The 24876-nt window shown below is 39.4% G+C and overlaps 1 protein-coding gene across 5 annotated transcripts in view; it reads right to left on the bottom strand.

Moving 5' to 3' along the window:
* Positions 1-24876, bottom strand: part of RYR2 (ryanodine receptor 2) — a 596087-nt gene that overhangs the window by 473033 nt on the left and 98178 nt on the right. The gene's annotated exons all lie outside the window — the stretch shown is intronic.

The raw sequence follows: 24876 nt of genomic DNA, 5'->3' as shown, positions 1-24876 counted from the left end.
CCACTTTTTAATGCCATCACATTGGAAACACCTGAATCTTAAAGGGGACCACCCCCCCCTTCAAACCACAGCAAGTGAATAAATAGATTTTTTTTTTCCTGTAGCTCATATTAGGAATATTTAGGAAGGATAGTTATCATATAGAGTTAGGTAAACTAACCTAAAATATTTCACAAAAACTAGTTTTCCTGTTATAGCTACTGCCATAGAACTCATTATCACTAGTCAAACGTTTGCTTCTTCCATAAAAACTTCAATGCCCAGGACAGTATCCAATAGTGGATTGGTGAGTGCCAGAATAAGGGTTTTCCAAATAAATAAACTAATGTGCATTATTTGTAGTAGCTGAAGCATGAATATAACCTAAACAGTTCACAACAAGGGATTAAGTTTGTCAATGAAAGCACATGCACTCGATACAATGTTATGTAAAATTTAAATTATGGGATGAATACAATAGTATGACACAATGCTAAGTGCATCCATCAACATATGACAAGCTGTCTAGATTGTTTTTCTATCTATATGGACTATAATTCAACACACATGCAAATAGAAGTCATTGAATTATTAAAGTGAAAGAACTGCGAAAAAAATTTATCTTCTTAAAAACTTTGTGTTATTGTAGAAACTTGTTCCTACAGTGAATATTTTTGTTTAGAAGTATTTGCTATTCACAATATTGCCCTCCTTGTCCACTTGCTGTTCTTCTTTCCCTGTATTCCAACACCATGGAGCTAAGAGGTCAGAGCAGGGAGGAAACTTCTGAGTCAGAACGACACTCAAAAGATGTTTGCAGATGGCCATCTTCAGAGTCCCTGAATGAAAACTGTTTGGAACAGGCTTTCAGATAAAAAGGTATTTTTTAAAGGAAATTACTTGGATCATTTGTAAAAGAAAGGGACCGGGGGGAATTTAGATTATGCTAAGTGATCCCTGAATTTATTAATACTCCCAATGTTGAAGTGCTCGCAGTCAAAAAGAGGTGGGAGAAGGGATTGCAATTCAAAATGAGTGAGCAAGAAATGACAGCGGAATATTATCAAAACACAAAAATACATCCATCAGATATATCAGACACACATGTCTATCTTGAGGAAAGTGTTAATGCAAAGTTTATATAAATATAGGATTTTGATGGTGTTAGAATAAAGTTATTTTCCTATATGTAATAAAATTCCTAATAACCAATAGTATCTTTGGAGTGCTGCATTAAGGTTTTTGTCTACCCCATCCTTACTTCTCCAACTTCTCTATTAATGATGTTTTATATCTTGCACTCACATTTCTCCAGAGCTGCCTTCTCAGAGAAAATCCAACCATATTGCGGTAGCCTATCTTTTACGGTCATCTGGCAGGTAATTCAACAAATCAGCAGCTATGATTAAATAACTCAGAACCAAATGGTGCCTTACCAAACTAATCCTACATACGTGGTATCTCTCAGTCCATCCTCTGGCAGATAATGTCAGCCCACAACAGGACTGTCACCCACCTTCCCCACGCAGCCCAGCGCCACCGTCACAAGACAGCCACAGGTTGAGACACTGGGAGCCTAGAGAGCCTGTCACCATACGAATTCCACACACAGCAAGCGAGACCTTGTTTTAAACCTCAGTGATGATGACAATGACGATGACAGGGCAGGCTAGGAGGATGTGAATGCCTGTTTGTGGAAAGGGGCTTCCCTAAATTATTGTCAACACTGAACCTAAGGCACTAACAATTAATTCCACTGCTAGTGCATCGAGCTTTTAGAAAAAGGACATTCCCCCTCATGTCTGCTTGCAATTTCCCTATAATGGCCAGAAAAACACAAATGTGATTTCACAGCAAGATTCACAAAGCGATTTTCGTTGGAACTGACAAATGCGCATTTCATCTGATGCTCCAAATCAACATATCTGTCCAGAACGATTAGAAAAAAAAAAAAAAAAAAAAGACAGACAGCTGTCAAGACCAAGTTCTACCAGTAAAACAAGACCTTGAATAATAGCGAGGGCAATGTCAGGACCTCACAGTGACGCTAACAGACTTTACAAGTAAACAGGCATCGAGTCAGGTTGATTTCTTTCCCAGTTACGAGCGAGCAAGGCAGTGACAGACACAGGTCAAACATGTCTGGGTCTGGTCGTTTTTGATTCTTGGCTAAAAGAGGCTTATTTTAAAATCGGAACTCAAGAAAATGATGCTCTGATGTTTCTTATCCTTAAAATTACTGTCTGTCCACAAATGTCATCTTGTATTATTAAAAACCACATGTTAAGGCATTGCAGAAGGAATAGAATAATCAAATTTGGGGTTGGCTACGGTGGCACACACCTGTAGTCAGCTACTCAGGAGGATGGGGTGGGAAGATCACTTGAGCTCAGCGTCAAGGCTACAGCGCTGTGCTTGTGAATAGCCACTGTACTCCAGCCTGGGCAATATAGTGAGACCCTGTCGGAAGGAAGGAAGGAAGGAAGGAAGGAAGGAAGGAAGGAAGGAAGGAAGGAAGGAAGGAAGGAAGGAAGGAAGGAAGGAAGGAAGGAAGGAAGGAAGGAAGGAAGGAAGGAAATAAGGGAAGGGGAGGGGGAAAGAAGAGGGGAGGAAAGGAGAGAGAGAGAGAAAGAGGGAAAAGAGGCAAAGAAAGAGAGAGAGAGAGAAAGAAAGAAAGTGAAAGAATCAGATTTGGGAAGCCTGCATTGATTCTTCTTACATGATTGACATACTAATAGAGCCAGATTCCTGAACGACTAATATCTCAGCCCCATCACTATACTCCATGCTGGAAAAGATCCTTCAGCAATCATTCGAGGGCGTCAAAACTACAAGAGATAGTCATAGAATGTGTGACATTGGCAATTGATGAGAGTATTGAGATTCCATTAACCCAAATTCAAAGAAGTAAGTACTCAAAATTACACTATTTTTATAAAAATGTACTATGCTGTTTTCTAGGTTTTTTAATGTGCGGGGGGTGGAGAAAATGGTATAAACTCAAAGTATTTAGTCACAATTATTAAAAACAATGCCCTAGCATGGCAAAAGTAATCCCAAAAATATCTGCAAATTTTCCATTTATTTTCTGACTAGTACGTACTTCCACTTGATTCATTAAACAATAGGAGGAGATTTAAAGGGTAAAATTGAGAAAACTTGGTAAAGAACAAAACAGAAGGTACTAAAAATAAAGACGCAGCATAGCATAGAGAAGGCAGACTGTCAGAACCCAAATTCTGGCTCTACTGCACATTAGTTGGGTGATTAACCTCTCTGGTTTCCTTATCTTTAAAAGAAAGATAACAGACCCATTTCATAGAGTTCCGATGACAGGTTAAATGAGTTATCAGTTGTAAAGAACTTGGCACAGATATACAGCAAGTACCATGGAAATAATTTATTACAATAAACAAAAGCCAGCTCATTAACAAAAATTTATGAAAAGAATCCAACTTAGCACGATTTGGTGTTTGTTTATTTTTTTTAACCCCCCCAGGTGTTTATTTAATACACATGGAGATTTGACATATCATTTAAATTTTCAGTAGGAAACTTTAATCCAGGTTTCCCCAAGAGACATTTTCAAACATAAAATTATTTTTCATCCAGAGTAGAAATAATTCCAAGAATTGATGGAACCCTCTGCTGTTCTATATTGTTAGTTTCTCATCCGTGAATGTCTCACCTCTATCCTGAAAGCAAAATCTCCATGAAGACAAAAACCACTGGTTGAGGGCCACAGCTCTAAGTATATATAGACATATAGATATATAATATAGAAAGAAAAATACCCTCCACACAAAAAAAATAAAGAAAACACATGTATTCAAACACATTTAATAAAGATTATTAAAGATCACATTTTAAAAATGCAGGGAATAAAGAGCACATACATTTCATGCAAATGAAGCATAGTTCGGATGGTAATACATTCGTACAATGACAGAATAACCAGCTCAACACTTTTATAGATTCGACACGTAAACTGAATAGTCCTACAGTAATAAAACTGTATTTATTACAGATGGGAACAAGTGGTTCATTTCATTTTCAGGCAATTTAGCCAGACTGATTCATCTGCAGTACTTTGTAGAAACCACTGTATCAAAAACTCCGAAATGCATGGCTATAACCATGTCATTACCTCAAAACACGGCTCTCTGGAATGTGATACCCTAATTTCCCCAACTGATCACAACCTTCTTCCTTCTGTCTTTCCCATTGTCTCGTTACCAAAAATTTGTCTGTCTGTATCAGATCTGTTCCTATTTCATTTCTTTCCTTAAACAGCAGATCCCCCAAACGACTGATCAAATCAACTGCCTTTTTCAACCAATGTCCTCTGCTACAATTCACTTCCTCAAACCCCTTATTCAATCCCTACCACCCTCATTCCTATGAGATGACGTCACCTCCCATTCCCTCATCAACTCCATATGTTCCTATTACCACATTCACACAAATGCATCTTTCAAAAATATGCTTAATTAATCATATTGCTTCCTTTTCCTCATTGGGATAAAAATTGTTAAATCCTTTTCATCTGGAAAAGTGTCTGCCTCAGTATCTGGATGTTATATGATTACCTAATTAAGGAATATGTAATTAAGAGATTAAGAAACAGAAAATTAAAATCAATTCAATAAAAGCAAAAACCTAGAAACTTTTAGAAAACATGGGAGAGAAATTTTAGAGACAGAGACAGCTTTGGTTCTGGTATCTAGCTAGCTAGTAGAATTTTGTGGAGAATTTAATAAGATAATACACATGGAAACACTTTCGAAAGCACAGGGTGTACCATATAAAACTTAATAAGGTAGTATTATTATTATAAAGCCAGGTAAGTATGTTGCCATGTGGTATTATTCTAAACTTTCCTTCACTCAGTATATGTAATATGGTTAAAATGCAACTAAAGATAACTTATTATCAGACCATTAAAAACCTACCAAAAGGACACTTGTTTCACTAAGCATTCTTAGATCGTAATATATTCAGTTGCTCCTTAAGCTGCCATTGTACTGGACATTTGTAATTAATGATTTCTTAGAAAAAGGAAAGCCCTGCCATGATGTCCTTGATAGGTCAGTCTTGAGGTTAGAAAAGAAATCCATGGATTACTTTCGGTAACTCTTCAGTACCCAATGATTTTAACAGCTTGCCAGACAAGAGATACTAAGGTAATCGGATATTTGAAGGCTGAAATTATAAAGAACTTTTCCCAAAGAAGTGTTTTTATTTTGTCATTAATATCCACAATCCAATACTAATAAGCACAGTCAACATTTGTTGAGTGTTCATTATTCCCCAGATATTATGTTAAGCCCCTGACATGTATTATCTCATTTATTCTTCATATCCCCACAATCAAGTGAGCAGTATTATCTCCATTTACAAGTGAAGAAACAGCCAGAAAGGTGTCAATAGCTAACCCAACATTATGCAATATGCAAATTTTGCAATGGCTAGACGAGAGCTTTTGCCTTATCTGGTGCTAAATCTGGTATTTTTAACCACTACTCCACACTCCTGCAATATATACATATGTATGTGCAAAAGGCAGAATAGAACACACTCCCCCTTTTAATGTATGGAAAAGATTGAAGGTGACTTAACAAATCCTAGCACTAGTTATTTCTATGTGCCAAGATGTTGGGTGATTTAATGTTCACTTTAAATTAAATTAATTTTAAGAACTGAAATTTATTTTTCTACATTTCCTGTATTTTACATTTTACAAAGCATATACAATGAGTGTGTTCGGCTTTTATAGAAAAAGTAAGTATGTTGGGAAACTTACAAGAAAATGTTTGTGCAGGAACCTAACACCTTGAGCAACAGCTTCAAGGAGCTAAAAGGGTTTGGAGAAATCTTAACGTATCTATTCACAGATCAGATTCAATAAACATTCAGTGATCACCTAACAGGTACCAGGCACTGTGTGAGGCTCTTGTGCAAACGTCATCTTATTAATTATTAGTATATGATTGCCAATAAGATCCCCACTTTACCTATGAAGAAACTGGGGAATCAAAGAATTCCCAGGGGAAGGGGGGGTTCTATAGCCCAGTATTGTTCTTACTATTCCTCAGCCACCCTTCTATTATACCAAAGACGGCTGCAATTGAAGATAACACGATGTTTGGAAACTAGTAGCTAAAACCTCTTTCAAACTCCTTTAGCTTTTTTGTCGTCAGGCTCAGGGAGAAGCAAAGATGCTTTGGCTTCCTTCTCTCTCCAGCAAGAACGGTTCTGTGGGCCCTGCCCATTCTCCCTTCCTTTAGTACACAAGACAGAAGTGGGCCTGCCTCTGAGTTGGAGTCTACAAGGATGGTCAGTGTCTTTATTGGTGGTCAGTACTGATTTCCTTAGCACATGCCTGCCTAGTGCACTGGACCCTGTTGATACCTTCCTATCTCAGCCAATCACCCTGTACTCTACTCCTTGTTCTCCTGGACTTCCCCCGCCACTATTCAGTATTCCCAGACCCACCTCTCCTGCACAGCAATCCCAGAAACTGGACTATTAGCATCTTGCTGACTGTGTCCCATTCATATATAGGACACAGTGGGGTTCAACAAAGCGCTTAGGAAGAATGAATTCATTAACGATCTTGACTGTGTGCCTGAAAGAAGTGCGACAGCCACAAAAATCTCTTTTCTTCTCTGGATTCCTAACCCACGTCCCTCCAACCCTGCCAATGCCCTGGATAAGAAAGTAGATGCCAAAGAACTCTAAAATCCTATCTGTACTCTGCCAGCAACTACGGCAAGGTCAAGGAAAGAAGAAATTAAATGCATTTATGCAAAGGAAATATTTAGAATGCAGAAGAAAGACATTTCTAAGCAAAATTCCCTTCCAAGTGCTCCAATCAATGGCAAGCACTCAAAGACATCAAAAGGATGCTGCTTCCTCAAACTTCAGAAGACAAAACAGAAGTTAAGGATGGAAGGGCAGTTAAGAAAATGTATGGGTCAAGACAAAGGCAACCTTTCCATCATTAGAGATTTTTTATTAAAACTATTAAAAGTGTAGTGAGAAAAAAATATGACAGAGATGTAACAAATACATTCTTGGTCAAAGTCCTGATGCCTCTGATTTTGCTTTATAGCATTTTATAACATATTTGTGTCTCTTTATAAGGACTTGTCGGCTTTGACATCAGTAGAAAACATGCTTCTCATCTCCAGAGTTTTTGGAAAATAAGAAATGTGAGTTACATAAAACTGAGATCCAAATACATCTGCAATTTACAACAGCTTTTCCCCAAAAAAGCATTACTCGGGGCTTAGCGCTGAGGGGAGCAAAGGTACTGATTTGTTGAATGCAATGAACTCCCCCAGGTTCATCATTTTAATCAGCGAACATCATCACTGTGACAAGTTAGCAGTCACTCAAAAACATTCAAGATATTTTTAAAAGGCAGAGAAAGGCAATTTCCAGAGAAATTCCAAACAGGTGTCATTTTTGTGCCCTGGGATTTGAGATTTGGAAGAACACTGAACAGTATGTCTGCTTAATCTCTGTCATTATGTTTGAATTCTAAATAACATCAAATAATTTAACTATGTATATTATCTAGAACACTGTCACCTATAATGCATATTGATGAGTACTTATTGTTATTAATCTAAAGAAGCAATTGACGTGAACTAAAATAAAAATAATTGGCTCTTAGTAAGTTATATTTGCCATATGTCTTTGTTCTAAACTCCTTAGCTGAAAATAAATGCCCTCTGCCATCCTCCTTTTCTTGAATTTTAAGATGATTAATGTGTCCCATGATCTGTTAACTCTTGTGTAAGGGCACTGCCCAAAGGCAAATTAACTGGTCCAGTAGTAGAATGTGTGGTTTCTACTATATACATGAGTTCACAGAATTTGGCATTACTAATAAATTTATTAAGTGCCGTCTAAAATGCTTTTGTTCTAAAGAGAACACAGGCTGCAGTATCATGAAGCATGGGGTTCAGTCTTGGCTCTGTCCCTGGGAGCTACCATGCCTTAAACAAATCACTTGACTCCTCTAAGCTTAGTATCTTCATACTGAACATTTTCCAAAAACTCCTGCCTACTTCACTGCAGGTGATGAGACCATGGAAGAAATTCGAAAAGGCATCACTGTGGTTAATTAGGAACTCAAACACACAAAGCCCACTTATTCTCACCTAAGAGACCTGACCCAAAAATGTAGCAAATATCATTCAGCAAGTAACAACAGCAACAACAATGGAAAACTACTGCCACCTACTTCTTCCTCGGTAAAAAATTTCCATTAGTCATTTGATCTCTTAAATTGTTAGTTGAGGGTTTTTCATATAAAACTGGTATTTGTCAGCAAGAATAATAAATGCTCACTGTTTTGATCATTAAATCAAATCAAAAGTTGTTAAAATATTCTTTATATCATTTAGAGCTAAAGACAATTTGTCCACAGACTGCATTGCGTGGCTTCATTATGTTGTTTTCTTAATCTGGCCTCAATCAGAACACGCACTTGGCAACACAGGCCTCCCTAGAGCAAAAGAAATGTTCTGTAGCCAACGGCTCACATTTCTTGCTAAGATAGGTGAACGGTTTTTTTCTGTTAAAATGTAAGGCAGTCAAGACTCAATGCAATCACTATCAAAATCCCGATGATATTCTTTGCAGAAATTTCTTAAAAATCATAAAATTCATATGGAATCTCAAGAGACCCCAAACAGCCAAAAAAAAAAAAAAATTCTTGAAAAAGAAGAACAAAGTTGGAGGCCTCACACAATGATTTCAAAACATGCTACAAAGCAACCGTAATCAAGACAGTATGGTCCTGGCACTGAGGCATATATAGGCCAATGGAACAGAATACAGAGCCCAGAAATAAAGCCTTGCATGTATGGCCAGGTGATTTTTGACAAGGGCACCAACACTACACAATGAGGAAAGGACAGTCTCTTCAACAAAATGGTGCTGAGAAAATTGGATATCCACATATAAAATAATGAAGTTGGACTCACCTTACATCACATACCAAAATTAACTCAAAATGCATTAAAGACCTAAATATAAGCCCTAAAACTGTAAAAGTCCTAGAAGAAATCAGAGGGGGAAAGCTTCCAGATAATGAATCTGGCATTGATTGCTTGGATATGACACCAAAAGCACAGGCCATGAAAGTACAAATAGACAAACAGGACTACCTCGAACTTAAAAGCCCTCTGCAAATCAAAGGAAACAATCAACTGAGTAAAGAGGCAGTTTATGGAATGGGAGCAAATACTTGCAAACCATATATAATACAACCTTCCTTGGTATCTGCAGGGGATTGGTTCCAGGACCCCCCATGGACACCAAAATCCACAGATGCTCAAGTCCCTTATACAAAATAACATAGTATTTGCATATAGCCTATACACATCCTCCCATATACTTGAAATAACCTGATTACTTATAATACCTGATACAACCTAAATGCTATGTAAATAGTTGTTATATCTTTTTAATTTGTATTTTTTACGTTTTTTTTCCCCAAATATTTTCTGTCAGCAGTTGGTTGAAGTTGAAGATGAGGAACTCACAAATATGAAGACCCGATTGTATCTGACAAGGAGTTAATATCCAGAATATGTAAGAAACTTCTACAACTCAACAACCAAAAAACAAGTAACTTGATTTTTAAATGGTAAAAGGAATTGAATAGACAATTCTCCAAGAAAGATACACAGAGGGGCAATAAGCATATAAAAATATGCTCCATACCATTAATCATAAGAGAAAGACAAATCCAAATCTCAATGAGGGCCGGGCACGGTGGCACATGCCTGTAATCCTGGCACTCTAGGAGGCTGAGGCAGGCGGATTATTTGAGCTCAGGAGTTCGAGACCAGCCTGAGCAAGAGCGAGACCCCTTCTCTACTAAAAGAATTGAAAGAAAGTAGCTGGACAACTAAAAATATATAGAAAAAATTAGCTGGGCATGGTGGCACATCCCTGTAGTCCCAGCTACTCGGGAGGCTGAGGCAGGAGGATCGCTATAGTCCAGGAGTTTGAGGTTGCTGTGAGCTAGGCTGACGCCACGGCACTCTAGCCAAGGTGACAGAGTAAGAATGTCTCAAAAAAATAAATAAATAAATAAAATCTCAATGAGATAGCCCCTCACACCCACTAAGATGGCCCCTATCAGAGGAACAGAAAGTAACAAGTGTTGGCAAGGCTGCGGAGGAATCGGAGCCCTTATGCGCTGCCAGTAGCAATGTAAAATGGTATGGCCATTATGGAATACAGTATGGAGGTTCCTCAAAAATTTAGAATAGAACTACCACACAATCTAGCAATCCAAATTCTAGACCGTCTTAGTCAGTCTGCGCTGCTATAACAAAGTGCCATAGAGTGGACAGTTTATAAACAACAGACATTTACTTTTCATAATTCTGGAGGCTGGAAGTCCAAGATCAGGGTGCCAGAACGGTCAGGTTCTAGTGAGGGCTCTCTTCCAAGTTACGAACTGCCACCTTCTTGCTGCATCCTCACATGAAAGAAAGAGAGCAAGCTAGTTTTCTGGACTTTTCTTAGAAAGGCACTAATCCCATTCATAAGGGTTCCACTCTCAAGACCTAATCACCTGCCAAATGCCACCTCCAAATACTATCACATTAGGGACTGGATTTCAGCATATTAATTTGGAAGGGGATACACTCAGTCAAGAACATGGGTATATGAGGGCTATCTGGAAAGTATCTATCCATTGCATGGCTGGATACTTTCCAGAAAGCCCTTGTATATCCAAAAGATATGTACGGGATGCGGGATCCCAAAGAGGTATCTGCACACCTATGTTCACTGTAGCATTATTCACAACGGCCAAGAGGTAAAAGCAACTCCTATGCCCATTTACAGATAAATAAACCAAGTGTAGTATATACACACAACAGAATATTACAAAGCCTTAAAAAAGAAGGATTCCTGTCACATGCTACAAACACAGATGAACCTGGAGGACATTATGCCAAGCAAAATAAGCCAGTCACAGAAGGACAAATATTGTGTGATTGCACTTGTATAAAGTATCCGAAGCAATCAAAATCACAGAAACAAAATGGTAGAAAGGTGGTTTGCCAATGGCTGTGGGGTAGAGGAGAAAGAAAGGTGAAATTTGTGTTTAATGGTCATAGGGCTTCAGTTTTGCAAGATGAAAAAATCCTAGAGATCTGTTGCATGACAACGTGAATATGGTTAGCGCTTTTAAATTACACACTTGAGGATGATTAAGATGGTAAATTTAGTGTTAGGTGGTTTTTATCGCAATAAAAAGATGAACAAAAAATACAAAATAAAAACCCTGTAAAAAATAATCTGAGGCAGTCAGTACTGAGTCTACAAAATAATTCCTTGACACTAGACTGCCTAGATAAAGTTATCTATGGATCTGCTTTAAATTACATAATGATAACTGCCAGGCACTGAGCTAAGAGCTCTATATGTATTATCTCATTTAATAATCCCAATAGTTAGATCACAGTTATCTCCATTTAATATAGAATATTGAGGCTTAGTGAGGTTGACACCCTGATAAGAGCCCTGTGACTCCAAGCCTGTGTTGCCAAGTGCTGAACTGCATCTTGCAAGACCTAATACCTTCTCTGATTAAACACTCATCTAGATCAGAAACAAAACCCACAACAGATGCCATCTTTTCCTAATTAAACAAAAAATAAATAGCCAAAAATAGCAAGCCTGAACTTTAGAAAAACAACCACAATCAAACCAAACCAATTTAGAAATTGACACAATGTCAATTTCCCATTTCGGTTATAGATAGCCTACACTATCCAGCCAAGACGAGGGGTCCCTGCCTCTTCTCCTTGCTTTTTGACATAAATTTTTGAAAAATGCTAGAAAACCACCTTTAGAGAAATAGATTGACAGCTGAAGCATATTCATTCACCAGCCTTCCACAGCAAAATTACAGCAGGCAGATATTATCACATTCCTTCACCAAGAGCAGCAGTCAATGAGACCAGATCGATTTTAGTTTTTTAAACTAGCTGCTCGAGGCCTGGGAATGATGAAAATGCTAATGCTGCCAGCTGAGTCGTACAGTTATAGTGATCTGGACAAAGAAGAATAAGTTAAATTGAAGTACGAAAAGAACAGATCACTGAAGAATGCACAATGTGACAAACAGCCAAGACAGTTAAGATTTTTCACAAGACAATACAACTAAAAAGCAAACTGCAACTAAGAAAATGAAATACAGGGAGTCCCTCTTTTAAAAGATGCAACTTGGGGAGGGCTTTGGATTCTTAAAAAATGATCCCGGGGCCACAGAAGACTGTGATTCTGTCATCTGCTTTTTGTCGAGAGCAATTTCACAATTTCAAAGTCTATGTGGCATCCTCACCACTGTATTTTTATTACAGTTCTGATCTGAATTTGGGAGGTGGGGGTGCCAAGCCGCCCAGTGGATTCACTTTGTGAATAAACTCAGCACAGCCACCTCTGCCTCTGGCCTTTGGAGCTGGCAGAAAGCTGACCTCCCTTCCACTGGTGGCCACCGTGCCAGGCAGTCTGTGGCCCGGGAGCTGCTCTGCAGCCTGCGACTCCTCCTCAAAATGCCGCAGCAGGAGGAGGCTGGAGGCCAGCAACGCAAGGCTCTCCGGAGGCCGCTGGATGCGGGCTGCATCCTCCGCAGCCCATTAGCTCTGCAGCCGTTTGACACAAATACGTCCAGATGCTGGAAACTTACTGCAGGCTTCGGCTTACACTCACAGCCACGGGGAAACGCGAGTAATTACTTCTTTTAAATGCTTTTCTCTCTGTTTTCCACAGTAAATCAAGATGATGGGATTTCTGGGGACATCAGGGAAAGGTCAGCCTGTACTTTTTTGATGGGGCCGGTTATGCAAGTGGTCTCATTCTGTTTCTGTTGTTACGCTAAAAAGAACACCCCGAATAATCACCCAGACTGCATCGTTCAATCTTGGTAAGCAAGTTGAAAAAACCCAAGTGTAAATCAAAGCATCTGGCCGAAAACGTGTGATCAGTGACACCTTAAAAGTCAAAAGAAACCAAACCACTCCATACTGGGCTCCAGGTGTTGGATTCGGTCTAGTGAGACTGAAGCTAGACACCCCTTGTTATTTTACTAAGGATCTCACAGGACCAGGTATTTGTTTTTACCTATGGAATAGGTTGTTATACAAGAGGCAAATATAACCATCATGTTTGCATTAAAATAGTTCTAAATGCACTGTCTGCACTAACAGGGAGCCTTTGCCACAGGGAGTGATTATGTCTGGGAACGGAACACAGAAAACAACAAAGAGAGAAACATTTTCTTAAATTCACCATTGTAAAGCCCTGGAAGACGAGATCCCATCTTTCAAGAAGCAGGATGTGGCGTTTAGCTACAAGAGCACGCGGAGTTTCAAGGGGGACATCAGCTCCCAGGTTGCAGACCCTTGAAGGGCCTGGAGCTGTAGTCCTGAAACCGAAGACATCACGGACCTAAGACCCAGAGATAGATGCATGTCAACACAATCATGGCAATAAAACCCTTGAACCAGGCACCGAAGGGAGCAGGCGAGGTAAACTTGAAGCCGTGCTGCAGTCTACGGGGTGGTGCACACAAGCTGAGAAAGAAGAGCAGAAATGTTTATGCTTGCTGGGTTTTGACTTGCTTTGGATTCCAATGTTGTCTACACCTCCCAAAGTCCAATGGCCCCAGAGACACAAAGCCCTGGGAACTTCCAGAGCACTGGGCAATGCCATTCGCTTTATCCTGAGTGCACACAACCGTGCACCATCACTTGCCATCCCAATGGGACCAGGATGTCATGAGGAGAGGGACCTTATCTTCTACGTATTTATGTCCCCACTGCACATCGTTAAGTACCCAAAGATTTGCTGCTTGTTATTTGACCAACAACAGGAGCAGTGACAGAAGAGTTGCAGACACTTTTGAATCCCAGGGGTGCCAACCTAATGACCAGGGGTGAAGATGCTAGGAAGAGAAGCTGCGAGGCGAAGGACCATGTGGGGCAAAGACGATAAGCCCTGTCTTAAACATAGAGAGCCCAAAACCAAAGACAGTCAATGCCGAAAAATATGCCAAGACCTAAATATGTCATGAGTATGTTACGTTAACGACACTTGTATAATAGTGATCTCAGGAATTTTTAGCATAAAGGCCTCTTCGGGAAGGACTAAGATCCTTAACACAACTAAAGAAGAAATTAGCAGCACTTTCAGTGAGACCACAGGAGAGTCTATGTACTTTTAACTAAAAATAAATAAATACATAAAAAACTACAGATAAACTTATCACACTAGAAAACCATAAGCATTATCATATGATAAATGTCAGTGCCCAAACACAAAGCTGTGGACCTCCTAGGTTATTTATAAGTCACCACTGTACCCCAAATGGCATTGTAATAATAGCTAACATTCATCATTATCTAATTGTTAAATAAAAACAGACTACGTAAGTAGTATTTTTGTCGAAGACTATTTATTCTGCCAAGGACCTAAGGAGTCATGCAACTGCACCTATTATCTAACAGAAAATAAATTATGTAAGTCTCCACAAAAAAAAAAAAAAAAAACTACATTCGTGATTAGATTAAGCTTTAATAAAGGTTATTTATGGCTCCTGGAAAGTAGTTCTTCTCTTGTAAATTGTATTCCATAATTTGAGAAAAGTTAAAACTTGCATCATGTAGGGCAGAAAGACCTGAGTCAGCGTCTTCTCGTCTCATGATTGGGAGAAAGAGCTGGAACCTGGGTCCTCCCGGGACAGTGGTGAGATGAATCACTCTTTAGCTGCCTCCTGGTGCCTCACACCTGCCCCTGTCCCCAACATCCTTTGCATCCATACTAAGTCTTGCTTGGATTGGAGGCTGGGGGTCCTCAGAGCCCGTCCCCAGCTGCGGCAGGTCACTGCGGCAACCCTGACTCTCCACATACCCCAAACTGAGGGTTACACGTCAACACTAGGCCAGGCTCTCCCAGAAGGAGACGGTGGGACCGAAGGCTCCCAACAGCAACAAATTACGTGGAAAGGATTATGTCATCAATCCTGATCAATGTAACCGCAAGATCTTACAGGGTTTGGATCCTCCTTCCCTTGAGTAGCTGGAGTTTCCGAATTCTCATTGTTGACTTGCCCAGACATTAATATGCAATATGAAGCTACTTCTTCACTTGTCAGATATAAGCTCTAAGGGTTTATTGATAATCTGACTAGTATCAGCTGCCCTCATTCACGGAGAAAAGTCATCCCTCCTCCTGTCACTGGTATTTTAGCAAAAGTAAGTCTCTAAGTGGAACAAAGGAGGAGATACAATATTGTGCCAACGTTTCTGAAGGTCACTTAAGTCATCCTCCCGTTTCTTGATTAGGCTAAATCTCCCCTGTAACATTTTACTTTCTTTCTAAGGTTACCTTCAAAGAGTCCCCACAACTCCTTTCTATATGTATTCTTATCTTTACTGCCGGGAAATTTTCTTTCTCCTAGGCCTGAATATGTCACATTAACATTTAAATGTGCTTTTCCTTCATTAGTTCCCCAGTGGCTCCACACCCACATCTCCCCTAAACTGCTATCCAATGGTCACCGATGGCCTCCCGGCTAGTAAGTCCACAGGACTGTCTGTAGCTGTCACACCCCACAGACCTCATTTGGTCCTGTTGGTCACTGATTTCTTTATACACTGACAGTGCACCTCCCCTAAAATTCCTCTTTCCTGGTTCTAGCCCTTTTGCTCTAAATAATCTTTCCTAAAAGTCACTAATCACAGATCCTTCTTCTTCTGCCAAATTCTTAATGAATGGCTTGCCCTGGGATGCCACTAATAAATATAGCAAAATAATGCAAAGTAGGTTCTGCAATGTAAAGGGTTAAGAAGTTGGGATGATGTATTTTGAAAAGAGAAGGATTCCTGGCGACGTACAACTTTATTACAGTCTGTAAATCCTGTACCAGCCAGCTTGCTCTGCAGTGGTTAATCCAAAATGGCTCAGGTCAGGATCTCGCTGGCAAAGAGCAGAGATTGGACATTGCCAAAGTGAGTACACGGCACACTGACCCGCAGTCTGCCTGACCCACGGATGCGGTCCCTTGTCCTATAATACTAGACAAGAATTACCTGTTTTCACGGCTGTTTCCCCAGATCAATGGGAAGATATGAAGTAAATCATTATAAATTCAATCATATCATGTCCCTCCTTAGAACCCCTTGATGGAGTCTCCCTGGGCTCAGAATAAAATCTATACTTCTTATGCCAGCTTGCAATGCAATGTCTGGCCCTGGCTGCCTTTCAAACCTTCCTGGCCTTCTTTGTGGATCTCACAAACAGACCCAGCTGGCTCGCACCTTCAGAAACAGGAAAACTGGATTTTTAAAACTCGTGTATGTTGACACAATGGAATAGGACAGCCACCGTTCCGAAAATGAATCATCTCCAGCCACAGATATCAAGGCTTGTATCTTAGAAACATCAAGTCACCAAAGAATATATTAATATATAGCATGGGGTGCCATTTTTATCCATTTCAAAAGCAGGAAAATCTGACAATATATTAAGAATACACTCGTGATTCCTATGGAAAAATAAAGGAAAGCAGAATGAGAAACGAGGAACAAGATGGTGACAACTTTCAGGAGGGGGGAGTTGAGGAGGGGGACGGGCTCAGGAGGAGGCCCCAGGGAGCTTCCATCTTCTGTTTAATCCACATAATATACATTCTTTAGTAGGCACCAAACGTTCATAATGTGAAATTAATTTAAGGCCAAGCTTGCTCTGCCCTGCCCTTGCTGCCTCCAACCAGACTGCAATTCATTTGACACACGCTAGCTCTGGCGGAGGTGAGTCACTGCTGTTTGGTGGCAAGATCCTGACTCTAGGCCTTCCGGATTAACCGCCACGTAACAAATCAGCTCTTACGGGAATTACAGATCTAAATAAAAGTATGTCACCATTAATCCTTCTTTTTAAACTATATCCAAACTCTATCATCCAGCTTCTTAACCCTTTGGGCACAGAACCTACTTTGCATCCCATCAGCCTATGTACCAGACCCAGCAGGACATGGGTAGCCATGTGCAGTGGCGATTCTCACAGGACACAGGTTGCTGGGTTAGCTGGTTTTGTATCCTTGGTACGTGCTTTATTTCTAGGTGAGGAAAATCAGAGCCAACTGTACCTATGGAGTCCCAGCTGTCCCCAGCTTTGACAGAGCATCTAGAACGTCTCCTCTGACACATCCCTGGGCAGCTCTGACATCTGTCTCTTGATGGACAGTACAGACCACGCTTGGATGTTAAATTGCCTTTCTGGAGCTCCCAAGCCTGGATTCAAACCCTGAGTCCACCGCTCACCAAGAGCGTGACCTGGAGTAAAAAACTTAACCTTCTTGTGACTTAAAATGGGAATAATCATTGGAACCTCTCTCTCTCTTGGGCTACTATAAGGATTAGATATGTTAATGTAATGAATGCCTAAAGCACTGGCTGAATCTTATAAGTGAGGGTTAACAATTATTATTATTGTTAATCAATATAATAATTACACATAATTATTAAACATAATTATATAAATTATTTAACAAATAAAATTTTAATATTGATGTATTTAATTATATAGTTAAGTCAATTTATATAATTGTTGATATAATTACTGTTAACATTAACATACTGACATTATAATACATATTTATGTATATTATTTATTATCTGATCTGTCCAGAAAGACAAAATGGAAAAAAAAAAAAAGGAGTTGCACTGAAATATCAAAAGTAGAGAAAGTCTTCAAGAGACATAAAGCCAAGTTATATATTAGAAATGAAGGGGCCAGAAGGTCAGGTACCAGAGAGCAATCAAGAGAGCAATCAAGGTCCATAAGGCAGGAAAAATGGGGAACACAGGCCACGCGGAGCAGCCCAGGGTCCACATCTGAAAGGAGAGGGAGATAGACCAGGGCTGAGAGCTGGGGGGAGGGGGAGTAGCTTGGAATCTTCCCTTGTCCATCCTTGTCTGAGCTGTGCTCATCCCCCCATGGACAACACACCCAGGAGCCAAAGCCTTGTCTTTTGCTGTGTCACAGACCTGCAGTCTAGTCGGAAAGCCAGTGCCACCGTGGCACCTGGCCCTGCCCTCCAGGCTGGCTAAGAGCTTGCCGACCCACTCTTTGCTTTTCCTTAGTCAACCAAGCAGAACTGAGCCGCAGAGCAGAGTCCCGCAGGGGCGATGGGGATCTTGGCTTTGGCCAAGGTTCCTCAGACTGCACCTGGCAGGTGCGCCCACCCTTCTTCGGGTGCGTCACCTGCTGACAGTTGCCCACTCTCTGAAGGGGTCAGCCTTATCTCTTCCACATGTCCCTCTTTGGCTAGTCCCAGAGTCCCCGCAGCAACACGACTGCAGCACGGCCAGTGTGGGTGGGAGAATGTGCATCGTGGACATAGACAGATGGGGTGTGTAGCCCAGATGAGATATCACCTATAGGGCAGGAAGAACAATCCCCTCCCAGAGATGCTGGGAAGTTAAATATGAATAATATAAAGCAGATAAAGGGCTTAGTAGACTAGTTGCTATTCATAGGTGCCAATAAATGTTATTAGTTCTTCTGTGCTTCCCCCTCCCCCCCCAGCTTCTGGAGGACGATCCCAAGGACTTAGGAAGGTATGCCTGGTAACCTAAACGTAGAGAATTTCCTGGAGGGATCGCAGGCAGAATCTAATACCAGCTTCTGAATTTCTTGCTGGGCCTTTAAGTTTGTCTATAAAAAAAAATATGATAAGAAAGACCGAGTTGAACACAATGTGATTAGCCTATCAGCGGATAGGAGTTTTAATGAGTCTTTGTCCAACAAGCTCTAAGAGTACATCTCTTGATATCTGAAATATTTCTGAAGAGGAGTAAAAGCAATGCAGAAGTCCCGGTTCTATTTCTGTTTCGCTGGCACCAGCCATATGGCAGAGATAAAATTTGCTTATCAGGATGCTCTTAAAGAAGAGCTAGGATGGCCCTGAAAGATATCACATTTATTATAATAGCTATAATAATTCAGGCAGGATGGTATTGGCACAGGAGGGGGCAAATTTAACAGAATAGGGAGTTCAGAAACACACATGCAACAGAGGCGGCAATGGGCAAAGATAGTCTATTCAATAAACGGTGCTAGGACAATAGTTTATATATATCTTGAAAAATAATATTAGACATCCACTTCATACCATACAGTATACATCTATAAAAATTCCTGGTGCATTAAGAAGCTAAAGGCTGAAAGCAGAACTTTTTGACATTTTTAAAAGGAAAATTTTTAAAAATAACTCTATGACCTTGGAGGAAAGAACGATTTCTTAAACCCATCAGAGAAAAGCCCTAACTGTAAAGAAGAATAATAGACAAATTCTCCCACTATAAGAATTAAGAATGCCTGTTCAGCAAAAAAAAAAGGTCCAGAAAGAGTGGAAAAGACAACCCCAAAACCGGGGAAATATAGATGTTCTTGGCACAAAGCACTTACAAAAAATTGGCATCCGGAATATATAAAGAAAATAGGAAAAATGACAATCAAACAGATAAACAAGGAGCATTTCCAGAATAAGAAAGATAAATAACCAATAACCACATGGAAAGATATTCAAGTTGATTAGGAATCAGAGAAATGCTAATTAAAACCACAAGGTTTTATTTTATACCCATAAGGGCAAAAATTAATGTCTGACAATATTAAATATGGAAAAGATGTGAAACAGCCAGAATTGTTAGTTAGTGAGAGCATACGTGGGAAAACTCTAGAAAACAATTTGGTATTATCTTGTGAACATGACCATGCTCATACCCTACAGCCCAGAAACTTCCCATCTAGGTACAAATCCTAGAGAAATTCTTGCACATGTACATTAGAAGACATTTATGAGAAAGATAGCGTATATGTTCACCATGTTGTTTTTAAAATAAACAACCTATTGACCATCAACAGTCGTTTCCATAAATAAATTGCTGCACATTCACAAAATGGAATACTATACACTTGTGAAAGTACATGATCTACAGCTATAAACATCAACGTGGATCAATCTTGACAACATAATTGTTACATGAAAATAGCAAGTTTCAATAGAAGGCATACACAGTATGTGAAATCATTTTAAAGTTCAGAAACAAGCAAAGAACACACTCATATGTGGTTTTAAAAAAAACCAGGGAAGCAAGACAATGAGAAAAAAATGAAGATAGGGACTATCAATTGGGAAGTAGGAACTGCGATCAAATATGCTCACGGGGAACTACTGAAGTTGGTCATGTTCGTTAAATTGGAGTGTGCATGCACATTTTCAATTTATGATTAGCTTTCATAATTTACAGATCTGTAACATTATTTTAAATATCTAAATTTTAGTATTTAAAGAAAATGTTAAGATAAAATTCGCTGTCACATCATGTCCTAAATAATATCGCGATTCCAAACTAGAAAAGTGACTTCATGTTGTGTGGTAGCCAATCCAAAGGAGCTGGGCAAAGATTCCGCCAGCAAAAGAGAGCTGCAAAATACTTTAATGGTCACCAAAGCCAGGCTCCATGCCTTACAAGGTTGATAAGGAGGTAAAGTTCTCAAGGACATATACTAAAGTCTATCTTTTCGTTTACAAAAAGATCTAGTTATATGTTTGCAAAAGCACTGGTAATCTCAGTAAATAGCAAGACATTTTTTTCCTCCTCCATAATTAAGCATCTGACACACATATCCGTTCCCAATATTAACTTGTTTCAGATACAGTTTTTCTGAAATAATGTGTTCTTGGACCTTCCACACTCTTTCATACAAACTTGAGAACAGCTTATCAGACACGTAGCAATACAATGCAAATTAAAGATTTGCTACCAACTCTATCAAATAAAGTATCAATATTTTCACAGTGATCCAAAGCAAAATGTTAACATCTGCAGTGTTAAAGACTTTCACTTTTTTTTAAAAACCCATAGTTGCCAAGGTACAGAAAGTACCGACAGTTTGATTGCAAATCCAGGAAAGCCAAGAGAATTAACAAAGCTCATGTATTATAACAAAACCTGTGCTACGAAAGAGGTTTTTTTTAATAGCAAGACTTTCAAGTTAAAACCAAGAGTTTACTTATTTCAAAGGGTATTCAATGCAAGTAAGTGCTAGAACACAGTGAAATCATCTTTTGGCCATTTTTCTGATTTTCCTAAGAAGATAACCACACGTTTCTATAGGATAGTGTATTGGAACCACTGTCAATTATAACTAGACAAAGTTATCCTAGAAAAGTCTACAACACGAACGCAAGTGAAACAACATTCGCCATCTGTCAGAGTTAACAGAAAATAAAATTTTTAAATTCACTTTTCAACCGATCGCATCTACAATGTGTCTAACATGCTCCGTGCTGAGCTGTGGACCACAAGAGTAGAAGACCTGCTATGGCCTTTACAAGTTACAGCTGTCAATACAGGAAATAGGCCTATAATACACCCTTCTTCCTGCAAAGAGGAACACAAGAACAACACAAGGGTGAACCTGGAACCCAACAGATGTTGACCTGGCTGGGACTATCTTGATTAGTAGGACACTCTGCTTGGTCCAAAAGCCATTCAAAATAACACACAAGACATAGCATAGGCATTAAGAATGGTGTGTATATCCAAAAGAGTTCACATCAATGATTCATTTATCTCTACTAAAACAATTACAACTCAACCACTTTTCAAATATACTATCAGTGCACACAGACACATGCAAGCATGAGTATGTATGTAGGTAGGTACATATAGATGGACATATACTGAAAAAATCCATCCATGGGTTATAGACATAACTCAAAAGTAATAATTAATGTTCTAAAGGCCAAAAAAGAAAACTAATCTGGAAACACTTCCACAAGACTGACATCTCTAACAGGAAGTTCCAAAGCAACCATTTTTGCTATTTTAAGATACCCCATAAGGAAAATAAAGAGGAAAAATTGTTCCTAAAAAATACATAAAAGAATTCAAGACCTACAGCATGTAATTAAGGTGCCCTAAGGGGATACTATCCGGATTGCATGTGATTTGCAGAGATTATGAGGTACATAATATATCTATAAAATGTAATGCAAATGAGACTTAACATTTTTAAAATAAACAGAAAAATATGAGTCTTCAGATTATGAGTATTATAAAATTTGCATATTCAAGTGCTCTGCATAAGCGTATGATTCATTTGGAAGTTATACATTATTAACAAGACCAAGGTTTTGCAATCACAAAGGCTGACTCACGATAATACACTTAAAATCTGGAGAAAAATATTTGTTTAAAAAAAACATCGCAAACAGAAAATCTTAGTTAACATGGTGGTTTTTAACCTTCATCGATCAATTTATATGAATCAGGGACATTTTTTTTAAATGTGGAGCCTATCTCATAGATCACTTGTCCCTCACTAGTAATTAAAGCACTTTATAAATACTACTTATGCCAGCAGAGTCCAAAAAGAGGCCCATTATGAATTTACCTCTAATGCTGACAGCTATTTGAAAAAGCAATGGGGACATCAGGACGAGTATGGAGACTGCAAATCTCAGATTAGGTCTAAGGGAAATCAAAGAACTGAACAGGCAATTGCAACCCTCTATCGAGACCTACCACAGGGGGGCGCTGTGGAGAAGAGAGGGAAAGTGGAATTCAAACAGGGTAGTGAGGGTGGAGGGTCCCTGGAGGAAGAGGTGGCCAAACCAAAAATCTGGTGAATAGGAGGTAGGTGGGTGAAAAGGGAGGCCAGAGGTCAAGGGCAGTCAGTGGGTGGTGAGGGAGGAAGATTCACAAATGCAAAAGGCCAAGGACAAGCCAGGGCAGAGCAGGTGCATTTGAAAGTGAAGTTCAGGAGGAAGTGACTAAGGATGATGCCTTAGAGTAAAAGCAGGAAACCAGATCACATAAGATGGTATAAGCCAAGGTGATATTAATATGTAGAGCAGATGTTTACTATTTCTTTAATGTTGCCACTAATCAGAGGACATTAAAACTCAAGGTGCTTGAAGAAAACGTCGAGCCCCACTGATTTATGATAAGTGCATCACCCTCTAACCTCATTAAATATCTTCTGTTTAAATATTAAACCAGATTGAATGAAGAAAAATGAAACACTTTTTGTAATTCTCCTAATGTTGAATACTCCACTGTCATCAACGATCTTGGAACTCTTTTAAATTAAATAAAATTAACTAAGCTAATCTTTTACCATGAAAGTCAAACTCTCTTTTAATGGTTCTGTCCCATTTCCTTGTCTACAGAGCAATTAAAAATCATGCACACAAATTGCCCATGTGCATGTATAGGCAGGTATTTAGTGTGTATGTATGTTTGTCCCAGCCCATCAATACAGAAAATTTAACATGCAGAGAAAGAGAACAGTCACCCCAAGGTGAAAGACTGTCACCTGACCTACCTACTCTAACAGCTCCCCTAGGTTTATGATCAGTGTGTTTTCTCAAAGTGATTGTCATAATATTACTAGCTAACAGTCACAGAGAACTGACCACATGCAGATGTTTTTTCAGATCACTTTACAAGTATCTCCTATAATCCTCCCCACAACCCAGTGAGACGGATTCTATTCTATCACTGTCTGGAGCTTATAAATGAGGGAATTAAAGTCTGGAGAGATGAAGTCATTTACCCAAAGCACACAGCCAATAAGCAACAGTGGCAGGACTTAAACCAATTGTCTTTAGTTCCAAACTCCAGTAGAAGTAGTTAGCCATAAAGTAAGACACACAAAAACTGGGCTGCTGCTTCCTTTTTTTTTTTTTTTTTTTTTTTTTGTCAGAGCTATTTCTAACCCTGTCTGGATACACTAAGCCTCCAAGCAGAAGAGAAGTTAGTTGTATCTATGACATCTGTATCAAGGCACCTGGGTTCCAAATTCATCTTTCTGGACCTCTTTTTTCTCATCTGAAAATTCAAGTCAACAATGCCTTAGTGGTAGCAGCAGCAATAATAACCTTAACAGAATTATTTGGATAATTAAGTGGGCTATATGATCACCCTAAGGCACAACAATCGGCCAACAGCTCACACTAGCAGCCTTCTTGCTGTCATCCTTCTAAAAACAGGTCTTTTGATATCCCAAGTACCTGAACACAGCACCTCTGCTAGGATGCAAATCCACCCGTCGTTCTGTGCCTACAGCATAACATAATATAATCGATTGTTCCAGAAACAGGAAAGCCTGGGTCCTCTGATGCTACCACCAACCAGAACCTCGGGAACCTCCTCAGGCCCCCCCAGTCCCCTTCATAACCAGATGACAACAGCAGTCGCTAGGGCTCCAACATTCTACACACAGTGAGCGCTTAAAAAAATGTCAATAAAACTCTGGTTTTGCCAGAAGCATCCTAGGGCAAAAGAAAATTCGGTAAATTTCTAAAAATATTTTTCTTCCTTTTTGCATCTCTTTTTACCCTTCCTAACAGAAGTATTCTATTTTGTCACCTGCCTTCGTGAAGATGTTCTACTCATTGGAGTACTGGCTTCCCTCTTTAAATATATATCAAAACAGGTATTTAAGATGAAAGGTAACAGTTTTTAAATTATCAGCTTCTTTTGTTTCTTCTGTTCAATGGCCTGCAAAACCATCAAGGTGACATTAATTTTCTAGGATCTCACCTCTGACCTCTGAAATAATGCTTCTCACAGGTGGTAACCAGTTTGCACAATGTTCCCTGGATGGAAACTAGGTTAATAATAGCAAGTTGTCTGTCTGCACCCAAGCCTGGGAAGCATAACGAGATTCGCCTACCCAACAGCAAACAAAATTCAAAGTCTAATGAAAGAGCCTATGATTAAATTCACCTTTTATGACCATACATTAAGATCTTGGTTAAAAAGGACTAAGATCTCC

The sequence above is a fragment of the Lemur catta genome, chromosome 25 (genome assembly GCF_020740605.2).
Source record: "Lemur catta isolate mLemCat1 chromosome 25, mLemCat1.pri, whole genome shotgun sequence".
Lineage (NCBI taxonomy): Eukaryota > Metazoa > Chordata > Mammalia > Primates > Lemuridae > Lemur > Lemur catta.
Note: the sequence above shows the minus strand (reverse complement) of the source record. Positions and strands in the feature narration are given on the sequence as shown.